The sequence below is a fragment of the Anolis carolinensis genome, chromosome 2 (genome assembly GCF_035594765.1).
Source record: "Anolis carolinensis isolate JA03-04 chromosome 2, rAnoCar3.1.pri, whole genome shotgun sequence".
NCBI lineage: Eukaryota > Metazoa > Chordata > Lepidosauria > Squamata > Dactyloidae > Anolis > Anolis carolinensis.
This window is the reverse complement of record NC_085842.1, coordinates 102,208,829-102,231,827: the sequence shown is the minus strand read 5'-3', so window position 1 is coordinate 102,231,827 and position 22,999 is coordinate 102,208,829. Positions and strand designations below refer to the sequence as shown.

Sequence of the window (22,999 nt, the reverse complement as noted above, 5' to 3'; positions counted from 1 at the left end):
TCAAGTTGTGCAATTTTTGGGATTGATGTTCTGCTCAAGTGTGTTGAATAGTCCTCTGGAAAACTCTAGCCCAGTGTCTCTCAATCTGTGGGTCCCTAGATGTTTTGGCCTTCAACTTCCAAAAATCTGATGTTGTGACTGCGCCTTCGGGGATTATGGTTGATGGTGATGGGATTCGAAGAGGAAGAAAAAACCCTCGTGATGAGGGTTCACTGGAGGAGTTGCGCAGGAAGCGACTTAGAGAGCTATATGGGGGATCTTCTGAGGAAGATTCAGATGGGGAGTTTGGGGAAATGGATGCTGAGGAACAGGTGGTGGCTGGGGAAGTGGGCACCAAATGGGCACAGCCACCGGGGATGTCTGGGGATTTGGGGCCTATGGATACTACTGAAACTGGGGTTTCTGCAGGAGCTGATCCCACTTGGGATGCTTGGAGAAGGGAGGATGGTTCTTTAAGTGTTCATGGGGCTAAGTGTGGGCAGGATGATTGGGACTCCGACGAATTGCTAGGTACTCCGGATCCACGAGCTCTAGCTGTGTGGAGTTCGGACTCTGAGTAGATTTGGGACACCTGGTGTTTGGGTGTGAGTGTTTGGTCACCCAGGAGGAAGGGGAATAAAATGGGAATGTTTGGCCATTACACTTTGCGTGTGGCAAGGTGTTGCTGAGGTGCCATTGGGATCTCTGTGTTTCCGTGAAGACTGGACTTGGACTGTGATTCGGATGTAAGTTATCTGGGACTGCTCTGCAGCAGAGGGATGGAACTGTGTGGGTTTCCCTGGACTGCATTCTGATTACTATTTCTAGCTGCTGATACCATCTGGCTTGGCTCTTGCTGTGTCTTATCGTGGACCTGGTTTGGATGACTGCACCCTCTTCGGACTTTGGATTGAATTTGACCTGGCTTCTGTCTACGCCCTCTGACTGACAACTACTCCTGGCTTCTGACTACTGGTTTGCCTTTCGGAATTTGCTGCTGCCTCCTGACCTGACCTTGGATTCTCCTGACGACAGCTATTCATCATCCCTTTGAAGCTTTCGGCTTTATCTGCACCGTGGAAGCAGTTTACTGCTCTTCTAGTTTGTTTGTTTTCAAGCCAGTTTGCTGTTTTTCTTTTGGGAACTGTCCCTTTAAATCCGCAGGCTGTGTGTTTTCAGAAACGGTTTGAAGCCAAAAGAGGCTTTTGCACTTTCAGTTATACTCTGCAGCTTCTGGAAGGTTTCAAGCCTTTGTTTATTTTGCATATTTTCTTGCAGTCAACTTTATTTGTTCTCCAAAGCTGAATTGAAGCGTCTTTTAGTTTTTATTGAATGCCAGCATGGGAAAATAGCGTGGCTTGTTTTTGAGTTATTTTTGTCCAAACTACTCTTGAAACACTGATAAGTGAAGTGTTTCAAGGATACTTTCTGTGTTTATGTTATTTTTTGGCTTATCTTTGGAATAAACTCTGTTTTGTTTGTTAACTGGCATCTGACTCTTGACATCTGAACAACTGACTGGGATGCACTTTACCCAGCTCGTTTTTATCCTTTTACTTGGGTGCCAAATCCATGTTTTAATATGTTTTTAACATGATTATTTCTTTTTTTTATTTGGAATGTTGGATTTTAATAACTGTGTTTGCATTTTGATGTTTCTCTATGTTTTATTGTTTTTCTGGGCTTGGCCCCATGTAAGCCGCCCCGAGTCCCTTCAGGGAGATGGAGGCGGGGTATAAAAATAAATTATTATTATTATTATTATTATTATTATTATTATTATTATTATTATTATTATTTCTGGGTGTTGTGGGCCAAAACATCTGGGGACCTACAGGTTGAGAACCAGTGCTCTAGTCTGCCCTTATGAACTGCAACACTAGACGTCTCTAGGAGAGAATTCTAAGAATACGAACAAAATACCCAGGATTATATAAGATGGAGATATGATGTGTAGAGTAGTATTAAAGTGCTATAACTGTGTACAGTCTAAAAAAAGGAGGGAAAGAGGCTTAGAAAGTCTACACCTTCCCACAGTGGAACACTTTCCACAGACCATCGTTAACATCGCTCATTATAATTCCGCTTTTATTTCAGCTTCATGGATACTTCTGGTGGTTCAGAGGACAGCCCTAACATCTCAGTACCTACAAAAACAGACCTAGTGTCTGTGTCAATGGAAAGAAAGAAGGCAGAGATGGGATCAGAAAGGATGGTTCCAGAAATGTACATCTGTGCTTGTAGAATGTAATCTTCATTTACCAGTATAATCTCATCTCCCTACAGAGTGTGGCCATATGTGTTACTTACAGAGCATGACATCTCTCTTAATAATGAATAATGACTCCACCACTGGAGCACAAGCATTGCCTCACAGTTATCAATAGCTGTTTATTCCCGCCTCTGCACACACTGCCATTTAAGATTAATGTCTGTGTTGTAGATTACTGCTCAGAACTAACAGGTAGCTGAGCCCTGTGGAATCCCCTGACCAGCTCCAATCACATTTGTCACTAAAAAGAGATGGTTTAAATGGAAATGCATAACCACACAGGGAGAACATGTGCATATATTTCAGTACACTTATGTTAATGCTCAGGCAGACTTCTTGAGTGGCTGTGGCCGGCATTTACAATACTTATGCAATTCTGACTTCTTTAGTGTTTATTTTCAAACAAAGGCAGGCTACATAAATCAGGGATGGAGCACATATGAATGCCTAGAAGTTGTTGAACCACAATTTTCACTGCCCCCACTACTATATATGCTGGTAAGGAATGACGCGGATTCAAGTCTTATCAACACCTGGAGCACCATATTATTCCTCACCTTGATCCACAGCCCCCTCAATGGATTGTCACCTTGTCGTGGTGAGGGGGCTTGCGTGTTCCAATGAACCTGCGGGCACAACCACTGGAGTCATGCACTCCCAGGAGTGGCCACAGGGGAGGATCCAGACCAAGAACAATCTGAAGACCCAAAGACCTCAACGGCGGAGCAGGCGGAGGATAACATGGTACATGTTACAATGGCTGTGAAGGCGGAAGAAGGCTGCAACAGACTGAGAAGCCACTCTCGTTGTGTTAATCACACCACTGCTGGGACCTCACTCTGTGAAGACTATGTGTTGACCAGCCATGCACCGACCTCCACACATTAAAAAAAAAAAATCATGCACAGGCGTCTTTCAAGAAAAATACAACAGAGATGGAAGACCATCATCCTCGAACTACGAGGGATCGCCTAAGTAAGTAAGGGCAGTGGTATAGTCCACTTCATGCTAACGGATCTAGGGCAGTGGTTCTCAACCTGTGGGTTCCCAGATGCTTTGACCTTCAACTCCCAGAGTGCTTCTTGGCAGGGGGTTGGACTGGATAGCCCATGAGGTCTCTTCCAACTCTACTGTTCTATGATTCGATTATTCTATGAGAAATCGCAATTGCTGGTAAACTGGCTGGGATTTCTGGGAGTTGTAGGCCAAAACACCTGGGGACCCATAGGTTAAGAACCATAGATCTAGAGGTTATTAGAAAGAACATTTCTCTAGAAATCTCTGTGTTCGCCAGGGCAATTCCAACAGAAGATGAACATTGGAGGACCTAGATTTTCCTAGAGAGGTGTTCTCGGTGAGTGGGGGCGAAATATTTTTTTAGTTCACTTTTTTTCCACTTTTGCAGAGGACCTGGGCCACTAACCCTAGCAAAAGTGGAGGGCTTGCTGTACTTCAAATATTAAGGGAGAACTATCAAGGTACTATGTCAGATTCCTCCTTCATAGGTTTTCAGTCAAATTGTTTCTGGTTTAGCTATGCCTTGTCTTACTGACACTTGTAAAGCCACATATAAATTGGTTCATTAACAAAATTAAGTCTCTATTTCTTACTTGCTTTTCTCAGGAGTACAGAATTGAACCAAAATTAATTGTTCCATTAAAAACGACATGTTGCAACTTCAACCTGTGTAACATTTCATCTTTTACAAGTTTCTCCAGGGTTTCCTACATCTATAATAGAATATGTAAGAACAGTCCATTGATCAACAGGATTACTTCAGCTAAAATACATTAAATATGCAGCATGTAGTCAACCTTATCTCCCTTACTCACAAGAAAGCATGAAGTGCCCTTAACTGGATTAGGAACACAGGCAGGAAAAGGAAGTTTAAACGTGTCTCTTCCATTCTCTGTTTTACTAAATTCAACCCATTTTATGTGTGCTATGATCTTTTGGTTATGCAACCATTGATAGCAATGTATACTCCCTCATCGGTTTAGATCTGGGGGAGCAATTTTAGGAAAACAAGGATCAAGTGTGTATTGTTAGAAATGTTAGCTTTAAAAGCCTTCCCTAGTCAAAGTTTTATAACCAGCATCCACTGCCAATAATGACAATGTTAGGTATGTCAAGATTACTGATTAAATTATTACAAATAACCAATACTCTCTCAAAAAGATGCTGTCTCTTCCTATCTGTGATCCTGCAGTAGTCAAACAATGCAAACATCTTAAAATCGCAGGTGCTTTTATATGTGTGGTGTGTGTATGCATGTGTGTGTATGCATGTGTGTATATGTGTGTATTTCTGTTGGTGGTACAGTAGAGTCTCACTTATCCAAGCTAAACGGGCCAGCAGAACCTTGGATAAGTGAATATCTTGGATAATAAGGAGGGATTAAGGAAAAGCCTATTAAAATCAAATTAGGTTATGATTTGACAAATTAAGCACCAAAACATCATGTTATACAACAAATTGGACAGAAAAAGTAGTTCAATACACAGTAATGTTATGTTGTAATTACTGTATTTACTAATTTAGCACCAAAATATCTTGATATATTGAAAACATTGACTATAAAAATGGCTTGGATTATCCAGAACCTTGGATAAGCGAGTCTTGGATAAGTGAGACTCTACTGTACTAGAATTAGTGTACATCTTAAAATATATGTTGTCTTAGAATAAAAAATGCAGTAATTTGGCCTATATCCAATGGTTAATTCTGATTAGAGCAAATATTCTTAAACAGCTGTTAAATAATACACAAACACATTCATAAACCCCATTAATTTACTGTATCTAGTCTAGTTCATATTAGCCATGTGATTTCCATCCCAGTTCTAAAACAAAAAAGAGAGGGTATTTAATTTGAGTGAAGAGGTAACAAAATGTACCATAAGAACTTGTTTCAAAGTTAAAACTGAGTCCTAGTATTATGAAATAATAATCTGTGAACATGCAGAAAATGCCTCTCACCTTGTAATATAAAATCAGAAAGAACATTCAAGCAGAAAGGCATTTCTATAAAATACAGGCAGGCTTTCATTACACGAAGAAGTTCTGATTGACTGAAAATTGAAACTGCCCAAAAGTCAATTGGACTATGATAAGTGTATCAGACAGGAAAGGGTTACTTTTTCTTGGTACTGTTCCATTATTTGGGTGAACTCCAAAAGGAGGCCTAGACAGAGAAAGATAGTCCATTTTATGGAGGAGGGGGGGTTGAAGGAGGAAAACCATCTCCCCCATTTTGCTGGTTATTCCCCCTCCTTTCCCATCTTATAAACAATAGTTGTTTCAATAAAGGTGACATGGGTCGGGGGGGGGGGGGACAGGAAAATGGGAGAAAATGGTTTAACTCCTTCAACCCTCTTTCCCCAGTAAAATGAACTATCCTTCTCTGTCTGAATAATGGAACAGTGCCTTTTTTCTGTCAAAAAACACATCTAGAAAAATTATAGATTAACAATAAATAGGAAATTGTGTTTAGACTCCCCCAACACCCAGCATGCTGTTGCCCTTGACAGCTCAGATTTGTAAAGTAGTCTATGTTGATGATTCTCAAACTCTGGCCCTCCAGGTGTTTTGGATTCCTGTCTGGGGCTTCTGGGGATCAAATTCCAAAACAACTGGAAGACCAATATTTGGGAACCACTACTAGCCTCTTGAATCCTGCCATCCAAACATAGTCATTGCCTTCTGTACCAGAGGGGAAAAAAAAAAAACCTCTCATTGATCCAAGAAGGTAAGGTATTGTATGCCAGATTGTATGCAGTTGCTCAACAGATATTAGCTTTACTCAGAAACCATCAAAATACTCTTGGAACCTTTCAAAATGATTCATACTTGACTTAAAACACCAATCACTTTTGCATTTTCAACTCTGTCCAAATGGCAGGCTTGAGATACGCAATGCTAGGGCAGATATCTATGTATAGATTTCTCAAAATGTAGTTGAGTGCATACATTCATGCCTCATATGCACTCAGATGGAGCACTGAAATGTCACATAAAGTTTCTGTGTACATCTAGCTATTAGTAAACACTTATTGTCACCTACATTGATTTTCTCCCAGCAGTTCATGACTTTAAAAGGTATGTCTATGCAACCCATTTTAAAGCAACTCTGGTATCTAAAATTTACAACTAAACTGTACTGGAGGAAAGCAAGTAAATAAATTTATTCTTCCCTGTGAAATAGATCCTTGCATCATTCCAACTCTGTATCCTAATTTACCCAAAGAGCTAAATTATTTTACTTTTAGAGTGTATTTGCACTGTAGAATTAATGCAATTTGACACCACTTTAACTACAACAGCATGATGATATGGAATCTTGGAATTTGTAGTTTGGTGAGGTATCATCAATACTCTTTGACAGAGAAGGCTAAAGGCCTTGTAAAACTACAATTCCCACAATTCCATAGCATTGAGCCATTGCACTTAAAGTGGTATCAGTCTGCATTTATTTTACAGTGCACCCTTAGAGAAAAAAATAAATATATTTTATCTCCTCTCTACTTCTGACAGATTTGGTCCAGACCCATTGTTGGCTGGGTTGAGTTCTCTCCAAATGCAAGGTGAACTATAACTCCCAAAATCCAGGGTCAATCACCCATCTAGTATTTTCTGTTGGTCATGGTGGTTCATGGTGGTTCATGGTGTGCCAAGTTCGGTCCAGATCCATCATTGGTGGGATTCACAGGGCACTGTGGAAATGGGAGCCATTTTGGAAATCCACTGCTTACAGACATAGACACCTACACTGTCACCCACATACATACATACAAGCATATTTTCACTTCTATTATAAAGATAGATAGCTAGATAATTTCACATGAGATGTAGAAGGGTGTGGATGTTCTGAAGGACTGCTCAGATTTTCAGTACCTTCAACCACAGTATTCTTTTGGGCACCTTTCTGAGAAACCAAGAGGAGGCAATTTTACCATGGCTTAGCTCTGGAAGCATTTTTTTTTTACCAAAAGACCATTAACCAATTGGATTCCATCCTGGGTTCCAATCTGATTCCTATGCTTCTTAAGATGTATGCAAATCACAATAACGGAAAACTATGATGCTGTCAATACGTTGCTAGTCGAGAATATAAAAAGGAAACAGAGATCATATGTGAACTGCAGCTTTCCCTTCCTCTTGGCACCATTTCCTGTCAATAGGAATCAGCTGCTTTGGTCCCACCACTTGAGATTTTTCTCCTCTAGAAAATGTGGGAAGCTGCACAGTTTCACCTGGGCACTCTTCCTCTGTGCCCTTAGGAAATGCCTACCTTGTTCACAGAGTATTTTGGCTATTTCTTCTTTGAAGCTAGGAGCGCAGTATGTGTTCTAAAGGCTTGATGTTGACATCATAGGACTAGAAAATTTAAGGTTCTCCCATGGCTATTTTAAATCTATAGTATGTTTCCCCCAAAATGTAGAAATCTGAGAAATTTCTTGAAGATGTACTTAGACTGTTTTCGAATGAAGTATCCAAAGGGATCTAGTGCACTTTTGAGACGAAGAGCAAAACATTTGTAGCATAAGCACTTATAGATTCATTTGCCAAATCAGAGTCATGATGCACCTGAAGTAGACCAAATGTATGGTAGCTTGTCCTGCCAACTTCTTGCTTTTACTTCATCTCAAAGATCCCATTAGATACTTATACAGACTATCACGGCTATGTCTTTGGATGAAATAACTGGTTAATTATTTCATTTGCTTATTCTCAGAGGTGTAAACATATTCAGTTTGTCTTGCTAAGGATAATGATTGTTGGAATGGAATATGGGACCAGGAGAAATAATGTTGGAATGTCATATCAGAATTCTACATTATGACAGCAGATTTTCTCTTGTTAAATGATGTTTCACCTTGAACATCTTTTCACTGCTCCATCCTGATCTTCCCTTAAACCTGATCCCAAAAAAACTCTTACTGTATTGGGAGCAGTTCTTAAATCTACTTGTTTTCATTTTTGAAAAGTGCCTTGAATTCCTGTTTTGCCGAAGAGAAGAGATATAAGTGAATACAGTAGTCATAATAGCTGTTGCCATTATTGTTAATACTGAGACTCATCAGGAGGAGGGGGAGAAGGAATTTGTTCCACCACTGGTTTCTGTTCTTCACATGAGCAGATAAGGACTAGGGAGAAATGGCCATATCAGGAATGAACAAATGAATGGGCTTGCCAAGTAAACATTATGTTAAGATTAAAACACACATTTCACATGTTTTAAGCTTTCAATGCATGAGCTCTATAAAGTTGAAATTTTCAACCTCATAGATCTCATGCATCACAAGCTGTTTTGTCTTCCTCCTGCATTGGTAGAAATGAACTGACTCTTAAACAAAATAGCTCAGAATTCTGTGTCTGCAACAAACATCAGATTTTTCAAATGGAAAGTGACAAGGAACAAGCTGATGCCACAATGTGATGAAAGACTGCAGGCTTTAGTGCCAATTAGAGAATGCTCAGATACCAAAAGAGATATTGCTGTACTTCCTTCAGGTCAAGGGGGGTCAGCATTTTCATCTTATGGCTACACAAGGAGAACACAGACACAGAGAGGGCGGGGAGAGATTCAACTGCTTTTAAAAAGCCAACACAGGTTGCCACAGCAATCCAAAAATCTGTGTTTTCTGCACGTGTGGGATTGCTCTGGGTTTAATTAGGTTTTGGTTTTACAAAAGCATCTGTTGCCTGTTGCTGTATAGTTGGGAAATCTGAGGGGACCGTTATAGGCTTGGTAAATGCTTTGTTTCTTCAGAAAACAAAAACTTTATCAAGCCTGGAGCAGCCCTACAGTCCTCCAGGCCTTCAGAACTGCAGAGACATGCAAATACAGGAGGAACAGAGGCAGCACAATGGACAGCAATCAGCCAGGCAATCTGTAGGTGTCTGAAGAAGCTCTGCATCCTCCGGCAAGCATTCATCTTCCCCTTTTACTTCACCCTATTAATCTCAGGAGATGTGCTCCCAAGAAAAAGGGGGATCTGGAAGAAACAGGAGGGGAAAAACAACCGTCAGCATGGGGGAAGGAGAAGCACTGAACATTAACAAGCACTACTAACATCTTGACATGAAATACTTCCAAAGAACCACAACTTCCTTATCTCCAATGAGCTGTAAAGGAAAGAAATTAGATATATTAAAGGCCTTTATTCCAAGCATAAAACTCGCTCTCTGTAACTTACATGCTTTCGGCATTATCATTCGTCTAGAAATATGCTGGCAACTTGATCTAATCGATAAGAGCTTTCTGCAAAGTCAGGTGCTGCTACAGCAAGCCCAAAGTGCACTCTCTTTCAATTTGACCAATATACTGGGGGTATATCAAAATCTTCATAGCCATGCCGATTCCACAGAATGGAGAGGTGCATTCATTTTCTGTCTGCTTCCTTTGGTGATCTAGCAGTTGTTAAGGAGAAAGGAAAACATTCCCGAATGAGTCACCCATCTTTTCTCTCAGGCCAGTCCTGTTTGGACTGGTCCTGTTGTGTTTTCTCTCAGCGATACCACAGAGTCTGTTTGGATCCAACTTGGATACAGCCAGAACAAACTCACAGAAATAAATAGAACTTGACCTAACCTCACTCATTTCAGTAGTTTTACTCTAGCAAAATGTGGATCCATCTCTTGCAACACAATCAAACCCACATTATGAGTTCATTTACATCTCCCCAGGAGATAAGCACCACTTTTCTGGGAGATAGTATGTATCTGAATGCTATTGATTAGTCCTAATTAAAGTCAACTCAATGAATCAGCTGTTGATTGGAAAATCCCATTGATTTAATGGGTCTGTTCTAATTTGGACTAACAATAGGATTCAGGCCACTTGTGTTAAATGTATGTGCAGCAGTGTAAGACCCTTTACAGTTTACTCTTCAATAAAACTGTGTAGCTTCAATCTGATTCAGGACCAAACTTTTCATTATTTTAACCCCCCCCCCTCCAATGTGAGAGTTAAAAAATCCTTAGATCCTTCAAATCCATGTGGTGGTGGAGGGGATGAAAATTAAAACCAGATAAGAGGCATTTAAACCTCGCTCACTGTGCTAGTCCTGATTCAAACAGAAAACGTTCTCAGAAAGATACATACTTAATGTACTATGTAGTTTAATCCTGAGATCTCCATTCACAGCTATTGAAAAATGTGATAGAAGCAGGGGGAACAATTTCCTGCTCCATTACTGATGGATGGTTTATTTTATTTTACATACAACAATTTCAGGATTTGAGACTAAATTACCCAACAATAGGTGCTTTGAATTAAACCAAGTACTGCATATATGCACATCATCTATTGTACAGATTCTCCGGTAAATCCATATTGCACACCGTTACTATCACTAGATAACTCAGCAATCTCTAATACTGTCTCAAGAGCACAGTGTTTTACTATACTAATATTACTTCTGAGACATAAAGGTATTTTATATCAAGCAATTTTGGTAGGAGCACAGTTGGCTCTTTCAAATCAGTAATGGAAAAACATAACTTTCAGCCGAGTTTCTTTAGCGAACAATTTATGCTATGCATTTCATACAATAATGATTTTCTTGAATACTATGTTTTGATATTTCATCAGGTTTAAAAATTCAGATTGTTTGATCAGCTTCAAAGGCAGCATTTATGTGAGGGGAGTGGGAAGCAAATATTGCTCCTGACAGAGATTGCAAGCACATAAGCATCAAAAAGTCTGCCTGTAAATCTGTGGGCTTTTGCATTGCCAGCAATGCTATACTATAGACTGGATTGGGTGGACTGATCCATGAGCTACAGATGCTTTCAAGGGGGTGACTGAATGAGCCTTTGGATTCCTTGCGATTGCCCACAAGGATCTTTTAAAGGATGAGTGGGAATAGGAGTGTAGCAAAATGGGATTACTGGTCCCCCTAAAGAAGAATTCTGCCCTCCATAATTAAGTTTTACCTTAATATCCAAATTTCTAGCATTGCAGAAACTGAAAACTTCAGCTGATCATTTAGAAATATAGCTTAGACATCCAAAGAAAAAAGGCAGTCAAAGATACCAAAGAAATGTTAATAGGGCAAAATCAGACTGCTAGATGTAAACAATTGCTAATGTCTTGCTGTCTGCAATGCAAGAAATTTGGGTACTGAAAGAAAATATCATTTGAAGGGACAGAATTCTTATTACAAGGCAATGTCCTTGTTTCGTTCCTCCACCACAACTAGACCCCTAGTTAGGAAGCTTTCTTGAAGCTTTCCAGATTTTGCTGGAGTACAATTCCTACATAAACCTGAGTTGATGCAGCAAATGGTAACACATGTTCTGAGCTTCAACCCAATAGCATCTGTTCACCTCTTTAAATGAAACACTTCTGATTATTTGACATATCTAGTAAAACCATAAACAGTGTAGTTTTAAATTGACACAGTTCTATTATGGCAATGGGGACATCCGTGAAAGTTATGTGTCACCTTATAAGGGAAGAAATTTGCTCTGGTATGATCTTATACAGCTAAAGACTTACAAATTATGAAACATCATGGTGGATCCAGGTTTGATCATAATTTGAGTTGATTCACTGAAATCAATGGGACTCAACGTAATCAGAAGTATGTAAATATTCATGTATAAATCTAGAAATTTTAGTTAAATCGTGACCTAAACACCCTGCTTGGGTCAGTATAAGAACTGTATCAAATGCTTATCAAAAAAAGAACCATCCCCTTCCCTATGCAAAGTGGCCTGACCTTAGTCCATTCTGGAAAAACCTAAAAGTAGCACCAACTGCCTCTTCTATCTCCATGTAGGATGGCTCCTGGCCTTTTTTTGAATTCCTGGACAGGAAAATGAAGGCAGCGACTGATCCTGTGTGGCACTGGCACTTTCTGCTTGCTGTAGAATGACCCTCAACTTTCTCATGGATCATATCAAAATCCATAATTTTCGCTCTAAAGCCTGCCATCGACTTACACACAAGTATAAGTTCGGAAGCTTCAAATAGTCCAACGAGAGGCAGCCAGGTTAATAACTGGAGCAGCGTACAGGGAGCATACAACTCTCTTGTTGCATCAACTCCATTGGCTGCCAGTCTGGTACTGAGCACAATTCAAAGTGCTGGCTTTGGCCTATAAAGCCCTAAACGGCCCTGGCCCAGTTTACCTGTCTGAACGCATCTCCCTCTATGAACCACCACAGAGATTAAGATCTTCCGGGAAGGCCCTGCTCTCTGTCCTGCCACTGTCACAGGCACGATTGGCAGGGATGAGAGACAGGGCAGAGCCTTCTCAGTGATTGCCCCTCGACTATGGAACTCCCTCCCTGGTGAGATTAGATCAGCCCCTCCCTCCTGTCCTTTAGAAAGATGGTAAAGACCTGGCTGTGGGACCAAGCCTTTGGAGCAGTGCAATGAGGCAATAGGAGGAAAACTATTCCATTGACCAGAGCCAGCATGGTGTCCTGAGTTGGTTTAAACAGCTGATTTTAAATAAATAAATAAATGAATGAATATGTGTAAATCCTTTTTTCCTATAGCATCAGAATTACTTAAAAGTAGGCAGGCACATAAATGTTGTAGATTCTCTTCTAAATGCCAGAAAAGAGAAAGCTAAGGAGGGTTGGGGAGCTATTCATTCTTGATACTCATCCATCTAATTGTTCTCATCAGTGGACCAATGAACAAGTCTTCCAGGGTCAATTTGAATATTTCAAAAGGAACATATTGGTGCTTTGGTAATTTAACTGATCCTGGACTGCTTAAGATATAGAATCATAGAGTTGGAAGAGACTTCATGGGCCATCCATTCCAACCCCCTGCCAAGAAGCAAAAAAAATACATTCAAAGCACCCCCAACAGATGACCATCTGGCCTCTGCTTAAAAGGCTCCAAAGAAGGAGCCTCCACCCCACTCCAGGGCTGACTGCAGCTGCCATCAGCCCTTGTCAGCAGAGCCAGTGGTGAAGAATAGTGAGCTGTGTTTTGCCCATCCCTGAATTAATTGGAGTTTTTTATTTATGATATTTGTACTCCGCCTATTAATTGATGCTATTAATTGGGCTAGCATCTTACAGTCCTTTAAAGCTTAGTGAGTTTGCTTCATTGAGTTCATATTCCCTGTTCTGAAGCTAATTCTGTTTTATTAGCTAGTTGTAGCCCAGACCTGTCAGTTGTAGCCCAGCCTGTCAGGTGAGCCTTGTGAGTCTTGGGTTGGGCCTGTTCAGCTTGTGATTGTTCCTGCACCTGACCTGGCAGAAGACTCTGGGATGGGGCCTAGTATTCCCATGCATCCAGATGAGCCTGCTGGGACAGCCAGAGTTAGAGGAGGTTGCTGCCCCTAAGGATTCTGGGAACAGGCACACAATAGTTTCAAGCCGGCAGCTTGAACCACATTCCTTGGGAGAGTCAAGATCGAACCGTCCCTTGCCAGATGGGCATTTTATTTGTGATAAGACTAATGAGCTTGACAGAAAGAAAGCGATATGTCAACAGAGACGAGAAAGGGAGGTTTCCCGATGCAGCAAGAGGCTGTTATTGAGAAAAAGTTTTGAATAAACTTCCCACAGAAAGAGGCCTTGAGTTCAGCCTTAAGAAAAGCTGCCTCTGAGAGAGATTTTCAGAGGTGGTAACTTTGCTCATCAAGGGAGTGGTTCGTGTTCCAATGCTTCATGTTCCTGAGGACTTCCATGCCAAGTTCATGTAGCCTTGCATCTTGAATTTTGTTCCAGTTCTTGAAGTTCCTGTTGCCTTGCATCTTGAGATTTGTTCCAATTCTTGTTTTGTTCCTGGGGATTTTGGATTGTCAAGTTTTTGTTCCTGATAGCCTTGCAGTTTGGGTTTCCTGCTCCAGTCAAAGACCCTGTCTTTTGTTCCAGTCTTTGCTCCTATTCCTTGGACTAATCTTGGTGCCTCGATTCCTTTGTTCCAGTTTTGATCCTGTTCCTTGGACTAATTTTGATGGCTTGTTTGGATTTAATTCTTATGTGAGACTTTTAAGGACCCTTGTTTCAAGAATCATCAAGTATTTTGTATCTTATGGACTTAAGCCTTGTTTCAGTGACTTTGAACTTGATTTATTATTGCTTATATATATTCTTCAATAAACTACTTGCTTTGCTTATAGTCTAGGGCTCCAGCGTGGTTTTGAGGTGTCTCTGTAGCCTAGGGGTGCAACAGTATCATTCATTTATTATTTGCCATTGAAGAGGCTTCATCATAGTATTTGTCCAATGCAATCATTCTGTAAATTTTGTTTCTAATATATTTAATAGAATTCCCCTTTAGAAAGTTCTGTCTGGATGAAGTTTACTGAGGCTGATCTATCTAAAGACATACTACTATTGTCATGGTTAAAAGATACCTTACACACACACATACTCATATGATGTGCAGGTTCATATAGGAACTCCGGGAGCATACCAGAGCTGAAACAGCTACACATAGGAAGGATTCCTTCCGTGCTGCTGTTTTAACAAAACAAAAAAAAACATGGTAAGTTGTGATTTAAGCCACAAAGGAGGGCTTTATTAGCACCCTCCTGAATTAAATAGTGGCTTGAAAGAAGAGGTAGCAGTTGTAGGATCCTAATTGCTGCTGTTTTTCCTTTTTCCAAAAGACAAATCCAATCCAATGAGACATCTAGTTCCACTTGTATTTTGTAAGCATGCTGTAGTAACTTGAGTTTTGGACTACAATTCTGGAAAACAGGATTGGAATCCTTGCTTTCTGATGGAAACCCACTGGGTGATCTTGGGTGAATCACACATTCTCAACACCAGAAAACTTCATGATGAGATCACCAAACTACTTTAAGGCAATGAACCACAAAAGTACTTTGAGCCTGAGTAGGAAGAGGAAATCTAAGTATAGAGTAACATGGGAGAAAGTGGAGGAGAGATTGAAAATTTGTACACAATATGATCATGTAGCAGCTAGTGGCTCCCAAGTCAGTGGGTCACTAATCTTTTCCGGGTTTTCATGTAAGAAGACATCCAAGATGCTGAACTCTACCCCAGTTAACAAAGTCATGGCCGGTGAAGTCTACAAACCAGACCAGATTCACAGTCTGATAATATGGGAATTACCAGCCGTCCTAAAAGAAATTTGAAAGAAGAGAAATTACAGAGAGAATGATTAAGGATACTTCTTTGCAGCAAAGGGGCTACTGCCACACAGTTCAAATGATTTCCAAATAAAGAACCAGTAACAAAAGCTTCCCCTTGAGTAATGTTGCTTATAATAGTTACAGGGCATTTGCTTTGTTTTCTCTCTGAGCATGGGAAAATACAAAGAAAAAAACCACTCCAGCTAGAGGAAGAACAAGGCAATGAAACTGAGGATGAGAACATGTGCAAAACTGACATACCCCCAGGCCAGGGGAAGGAAGGGAGAGCTGGGTGGAATCTTAATCCTTTCTTGAGAAATAAAGGCAGAACTATTAAGTGGCCAGGAAATACAGCACATTGTGTTCTGATGCTTTCAGCTCACACTGGGAACATCTGCTCTAAGCACTGATAAGAACAGCTGGGCAATGAACTTTGATGTGTATTATTCAAGTCAATTTTAACCTGAGTTGCTCTTGTAAATACCAAGTGGAAGTGACAAAGAGACAAGGACATTCTTGACTTATTGAATAAATGCAGTTTCACTTTGCATGAATGCAGTTTCTTGTACTGAATCACTTAGGACCCCTGGATAGGAATGAGTACCCTATATTGGTAATATTTGCATATAGAAAGAAACATACAAATCACAAATTGGCTGTCATTTTTTCCTTGCACTTCAGCTCACTGACAAATGGTGACTTCCCTGCATAGGTACATACAGCAGAACAGTGTAGGTATGGCAATTGCATATTGTTTGCTCACACCTTTGAATACAGAGCAACAATTCCAGTATGACATTAATCACATATGACATGGTCCTTATCTTCTGTGAAAACAGCAAAAGCAGATATAGAGGCTGTAGAGTTGCATAGAACCAACTAGAAAGACCACCCAGCATCCATTGTGAGAAAAGTCACAGCATGCATCTACACTGTAGAATTAATGCAGGTTGACCCCACTTTCATTGCCATGGCTCAGGGTTATGATTTCTTGGGAGGCTCCAGCATTCTTTGTCAGAGAAAACTAAGGACCTTGTAAAACTACAACTCCCATGATACCATAACATTGACCCTTCATAGTTAAAGTAGTGTTTAAAGGTCTGCAGGATGAATAATCACTGGTCATGCACAAATCTCTTAGTAAGGCTAACTTTGAAGGGGGGAAGTTGAACATTATTATTATTATTATTATTATTATTATTATTATTATTACTTCTTAAATACATGTGAGTCTGCAACAAAATGCTGCAGTTGCAGACTCCAGACATTCAGTCTCTCAGATATTCAGTTTATTTCCTCTGTCCAGTAGGCCATGCACTGACCACCTCATAGGGCAATGTGCAACCATTCTACATGCTACATCAGCTAAGCATGAGGCATCTGCATCCATCTGAGTTCACCCTTCAGTTTGGGGAAACTTGAGGAGGGGGGAATAAATGAAGTAGCCAGGCATGGGCAAACTTTTTTGCCATGGGGCCATATTGCAGGGCCAGGAGGGAGTGAGGCCATTCGCACACTGGGTGGGTGCAGGCCTGTGAGGGATAAGGCCCAGGAGAGGATGGGGTCAGGAGGGGGCAGGGCAGAGCCTGGATGATCTTCAGGTCGTCCTTACAGCATAAGGATGTGGCTACTTGCCCCATCTTTATGCCAGGAGGAAGGCGGGATACGTGCCAACTACCCTAATCCTCCTCCCCAATCCTCAAGCTTACATCTTTGCCTTATGCCAGTAGGAAGGCATGACAGGCAGCAGCTGAGGGTGCTCCAGAGGGCTCTCAGCTGCCACGTGCCTTCCTTGAGCTGTCCTCTCGGCATAAGGATGAGGCTGCTCACACCGTCCTTATGCCAGGAGGCAGGGCCGGCCCTAGATAATTTTCAAGTGTAAGCAAACAGTATTTTTGGTGCCCCCCACCCCAAATGCAGTGAGAGTGAGAAATGTGAGGAGAGAATGCGTCTTGAACATGGTCAGGCAGCTCGGAGGACTCACAGCAACTGAGTGATTCCAGTCATGAACACCTTCGACAACACTCAAAGGGACACATGGCACTTCCTGTGTAAACATCCAGAGCTATAAGATCCCTGCATAGGATTCTAGAGGAAGACACCCGGCCCAGGCCCCTTCTGCTAGGCAGGAAGACACAACATGAGCACTTCCCACAGAGGGCCACCCACCTGTGGATCTGCGCCCAGAGCCCCCCCTCTCCCGCCCTCCAGGGCCCCTCCCACGCAGGAGCATTACCTTCGACCCAGCGCTGCCTGGGCACAGCATGGCCATGATCCATTGGGGGAAATGGGCAGGGCCAGGCCCATGGCCACATGACTCCCACGCGCAAGGAACCCTGGGCCTTGGACTCCATTGTGCAATCTGACCAACAATGCGTGGAACTGGGTGGGAAAAGCCTGCATTTTGGTTTTCTCACGCAGCCAAGAGCGGGGGAAGGGGGAGGAAGAACAGAAGAAGAAGAGCGGTGGCAGCTCTGAGGGAGGCATTGTTGTGCGGCTACTGAAGCTGCTGTGGGCACTCAAAGCGGGCGCCGCTCCTCCTTTTCCTCCCTGTGCAACATGGCTCTTAGGCTCAAGAGGATAGACTCCCCGCTTGCCCTCTCCCCCCAACTGCCACCCCCGCTGTCGCTGCCCAGGGCAGAGAGGGGGGAAGGCGAGAGGGGAGTCCGTCCTCTCGGACCTAAGAACTGTGCTGCACAGGGAATAAAAGGAGGAGCACCGCCCTCTTCGAGTGCCCACAGCAGCTGTGCAACAACGCCTCCCTCAGAGCCGCCACCGCTCTTCTTCTTCTGCTCCTCTACTCTTCCTCCCCCTTCCCCCACTCTTGGCCACACAAGACAATGAAAATGCAGGCTTTTCCCACCCAGTTCCCCACATTGTTGATCGGATGGCGCGATGGACTCCAAGGCCCAGGGAGCCTGGCTGTCCTGTTTTGTCTTTCAAGAACAGCCTTAAGACACTGTGGTAAGTAAATGAAAACTGCTTTACTTCAGCAAAACATAAAGTACAGTACACTCAGTGAAATAATGCAAAAGAAAGCCAGGAAGTCTTACTTCAGACAAAGAAACAGGCATAAATCCAGATGCAGACTTGGAGCAGGCACACAGAGAGTGAAGGCATTAGAGTCAGTTTGTTACCAGCTAGAGCTGGCTGCACCTGCTTCAGCTTTTATAGCCCTGGGTCCCCACACAGCTGCTAGGGCAGTTCCTAATTACTCAGCTGCATTTCTGACAGCTAATCTAGCTGAACGACGTCTCACCTCTCCTGGAATGAGGGTACTAGCAAAGCCTCCGCCTCAGACTCCAACTCACCCTCAGATTCATGAACACTTTCCTGCTCCCTTGACACTGGTGCACAGGAGTCACATGGCCACAGGCCTGGCCCCGTGCATTTCCCCTGATGGATCATGGCCATGCTGGACCCAGGCAGTGCTGGGCCAAAGGTAACACTCCTGCAGGGGAGGGGCCCTGGAGGGTGGGGCGGCTATGGAGGGAACAGGTGAGACCTTTTAGCCTGAGGAATCCCGGGCGGGAGGGAGCGAGGGAGGCAGAACCGGGGCCTGTGGGCCTGAAAGACCTGTCAGACCCTTCTTCACTCTATACACAGCATCCCACAGCACTCTCTCTCTCTCTCTCTGCTGAACCGGAGGTGCCTCAACTGCGCCCCCTAGAGGATTGCACCTTCCGCAAATGCGTATTTTGCCTATAGATTGAGCCGCCCCTGCCAGGAGGAGGGTGATATAAGCGGTGGCTGAGAGCGCTCCAGATGGCTCTCAGCTGCTGCAGGCTGCCGTGTCCTTATGCTAAGAGGACAGGGTAAATGAGGGTATAAGGTAAGCATCTCAGGGGCCGCATCCAGCCCCCGGGCCTTAGTTTGCCCATGCCCGCAATACATAGTGAGAGCACTTTAACTGCCTTGGTTCCATTGTACATATCCTAGATTTGTAGTTTGGTGAGGCATGAGAGCTCTATGGATGAGAATTCTCAGTGCTCCTCCCTCATCCACAAATCCCACAATTCTATCAGACAGAACCTTGGTAACTAAAGTGGAATCATGGTGCTATCATTGTGAGGTACAGAAGGGCAAATCCAATTCACATATGATCTATTATATTATTAACAGGCTGCTGTAAACTATGCAAAAGCTGAGGTCCAAAGAAGGAGTTCTCACTCAAGAACATCTGGTGGACAAAGAAGGCTGAAGAAATCCAACACTTTGCAGACACCCATGATGCTCAGGGATTTTTCAAAGCCACAAAGAACATCTACAGACCAAGAAACCATGGCATACAGCCTCTACGCTCATCAGATGGAACCAAACTTCTGAAGGACAAAACATCAATTGCACTATGTTGGAAAGAGCACTACCAGAACCTGCTGAATTGCAGCTCCAATGTGGCCGAAGAGGCCCTCTCACAAATCCCGCAACAACAAACCAGGGATGAGCTTGCAGCACTGCCTAGTTTGGAAGAGGTCAGCAATGCCATCAGCCAACAAAAAAAATAAAGGCAGTGGACCTGATGGGATCCCTGCTGAAATCTTCAAAGAGGGTGGACCTGAGCTGATACAACAACTCCACCAGCTCATTGAAAAAGTGTGGCCATTTATCGCTTCACTATCTGTCTTCCTTTTGAAGCCATTTCCATCAATACTTCTTCCCATCTAGTTTTCTGGCTTTTCCTGTCTCAAAGGTTCATCCGCATCCTATGGTCATAGAATCTATTTATATCTTCATGGGTTATTTGGGGTTACACCGCCATGCCAATTTCACAACACAACACATTACACAATCGCTCAGTGTCTCTCTCAAATGTGTGGGTGTTGCTGTTCCACATAAGCATGAACAACTGGCAGAACTGAATGTGTTTTACTCCACATTATTATGATTCTCTAAACACAGCTTTGCTTCTTTGTATCTTCTTGTTATCATTTCTCCTTTCCTGACTTCTCTTATTCTCGTGGTCTTATCCTGCAGTGATTGCATTCACACCCAAAATAAAATTAAACTTTCACAAAGGTTTTGAGGCTAAATGTTTGAGTTAATTCACCACATTAATATTCAGAGCTATTACAGATGCTGAATCAGAAAATACTCCATTTGTTTGATTTCCTCCTTCAAAACTAATTAAAATTGTAACCCAGCACCATTGTAATTAATTTTATCATACCTGGCAACATTACTTTAGTAGCAGGAGGGCATCAGAACACACCTTTGCTCCAAACTGAATGAACAAATCTTTCAAACAAAACAAACCAATCTTAATAATTTTAATTTCATTTATGACATCTTGGTCTCAATGTGAATGATACTTACTTTGAAATAAGTACGCTTAGAATCTTAATGGTAATGAAGCTGAACACTGAACTGGCTTCCTTTGAAACAATTAGAATTGGGTCAAAGAAATTGTGTCAGAACTAAGTGGCTGGTTCCTGTTAGTATCTACTTCAGTTTCTTAAATCAAATTGATAAACAAAGTGGACTGGATCTAGATTTCTTGTGAGATGTACTTTCTTCAACAGAATACAGTGAAACCTTGTTATCTACTGGGATTTGGTTCCAAGACCCCTTGGATATAAAAATCCATGGCTGCTCATTATATACAATTGTATAGTAAAATGGTGTCCCTTATATAAAATGACATCAAGGTTTGACAGTTGGATTGTTTTTTTAAGAAGAAGAGAGAATATTTTAAAGCCATAGTTGCAGAATCCATGGATATGAACAGCTAGCTTTATATCTCTAGTGACATTTACAGGTGCCTACAGATGAATCTCTTGGAACCTCTTCACACGGAGCATTTTTGTCCCATTCTGCCACTTTTATGCACAGCAAGGTCACCATCACATGATGCACAGCAGGCCCCGTCCACTTTCCTCCCAAAGTGGAGGAGAAGTGCCAAAAGATGCTCTCTCCTCACCTATGGGGAGGAAAGTGTAGTTTGGGATAGGTCCAATGACCTGCACTTTCCTCCCCTATTTGCTGTAGAAGAAAGGGCAGTGGAGCAATGTTTGCCGCCCTTTTTGCCCATGCACCCTCCTTCCTCCCCTCCTCCATGTGATGAAGGGAGGAGGGACAGTGCATGGGGCACCATGAGCCACCCCATGCACCTTCATTTTTGCCAGTGATTTTCGGCACAACAGCGCGGCCCAAAATGGTTCCTAATCTCTTCTCTGATTTTTCTCCCACAATAGAATTATACACACCACAATTTCTCTAGAAATACATGGCTCAGTAGCAAGATTTGAAAATTAAATGCATATGTACCTTTCCTATACAAGCCTACCTGTACCCTAAAAGGCCCTTCTCTCAGTACCATCACCATTGCAAGCACAGTTGATGGAAACGTGAAAGAGGGCCTTCTTGGTGGCTGCCTCTTGACCCCGGAACTCCCTTTTTCCCAGGGATGCCAGAATGCCCCCCTCCCTGCTCTCCTTCCAGCGGCAGACTTTCTTTTCAGGCAGGCTTTTAAAGAAGAAGGTCTTAAAGATTGAAACAAAGGTTGTTAATTAATGTTTGCGTATTTTAATAGATTTTAATGTTTTTGTGATTGTAACTATTTATTTTTAATAGTTCTATGTTTGATTCTATTTTAGTGTTTATATGTTGTAGGTTTTTAATTGTTTTGTATTGGGAATTGTTAGCCGCTCTGAGTATCCTTTAAGAGAAGAAAGCAGGATATTTATTGTTGTTGTTGTTGTTGTTGTTGTTGTTGTTGTTGTTATTAAAATAAAAAAGAAGACACAATAAATACAAAATATATATATGAAGAAAATCATCTGCAAGATAAGTGGATGTCTTTCATTTAATGGTGAAGAAATGTGGTACCTATATTGCCTAATTTGCCTCAGTGTACTTTGACACTGACCACTTAAGTCAGTTTGGAACTGGTTTGAGAGAAACCAGTTTTGTTATACAAATGATTACATTGACATGTCTGGAACAGTTTGAGGCCAAGTGAGTGATTACATCAGGGGTCCTCAAACATTTTAAGCAGAGGGCCAGTTCACTGTTCCCCAGACTGTTGGGGGGACAGAATATAGTTTGAAAAACATGAACTAATTCCTATGTACACTGCAAATATTTTATATGTAGCACAAAAAGACATGAAAGAACAATACAATATTTAAAATGCAGAACAAATTTAACCAACATAAACTTACCAGTATTTCAATGGGAAGTGTGGGTCTGCTTTGTTGATGAGACAAGAATTGTTGTTGTTGTTGTTGTTGTTGTTGTTGTGTACCTTCAAGTCCTTTCAGATTTAAGGCAACCCTAAGTCTAAACTTTAAGGAGGGGGCCTGGTAAATTACCTTGGAGGGCCACATCTGGCCCATGGGCCTCAGTTTGGGGACCCCTGGATTACATTAACCATGGAAGGTGACCTCAAACTAGAACCAGAATCTGCAGTATTTTTCCCACTTCTGGGTGAGATGCCTGCTAGCGCTCCAGAGGCATAAGAGGTGTGGGGGAAAGGGAAAGTAACAGCAGTGAATGTAACCAGTTACCAGGGGCCAATTATCCCTCTACTGCCCCTATGTGCTCTTGGGGTGTTTTTCAGCACCCTCCCCCCTTCTGAATTAAAAATGTGCTCCAATGCAGGCAAGTGTCTGTAATGCGCTCTGCTTTCTGCAAAGCCAATTTTACCATGTAATATCATGTACATTTGGGGC

General features: G+C 42.1%; 1 protein-coding gene and 1 long non-coding RNA gene across 3 annotated transcripts in view; one reads left to right on the top strand and one right to left on the bottom strand.

Annotated features, from left to right (window-relative positions):
• The window catches only part of LOC134297108 (uncharacterized), a 243,116-nt gene extending 241,532 nt beyond the window's left edge, over positions 1 to 1,584 (bottom strand). Inside the window, exon 1 of the long non-coding RNA XR_010003849.1 lies at positions 644 to 1,584. This is a non-coding gene — a long non-coding RNA (uncharacterized LOC134297108). The remainder of the gene's footprint in view (positions 1 to 643) is intronic.
• Positions 1 to 22,037, top strand: part of spock1 (SPARC (osteonectin), cwcv and kazal like domains proteoglycan 1) — an 862,727-nt gene extending 840,690 nt beyond the window's left edge. The window contains exon 12 of one of the 2 annotated variants that reach the window (XR_010003848.1): positions 19,452 to 22,037. The gene's annotated coding sequence lies outside the window, so the exon portion shown is untranslated. Of the gene's footprint in view, positions 1 to 2,076; positions 3,934 to 19,451 lie in introns of those variants that run through there. The other variant, XR_010003847.1, reaches the window with a different exon arrangement.
• The last annotated feature ends 962 nt before the right edge of the window (positions 22,038 to 22,999 follow it).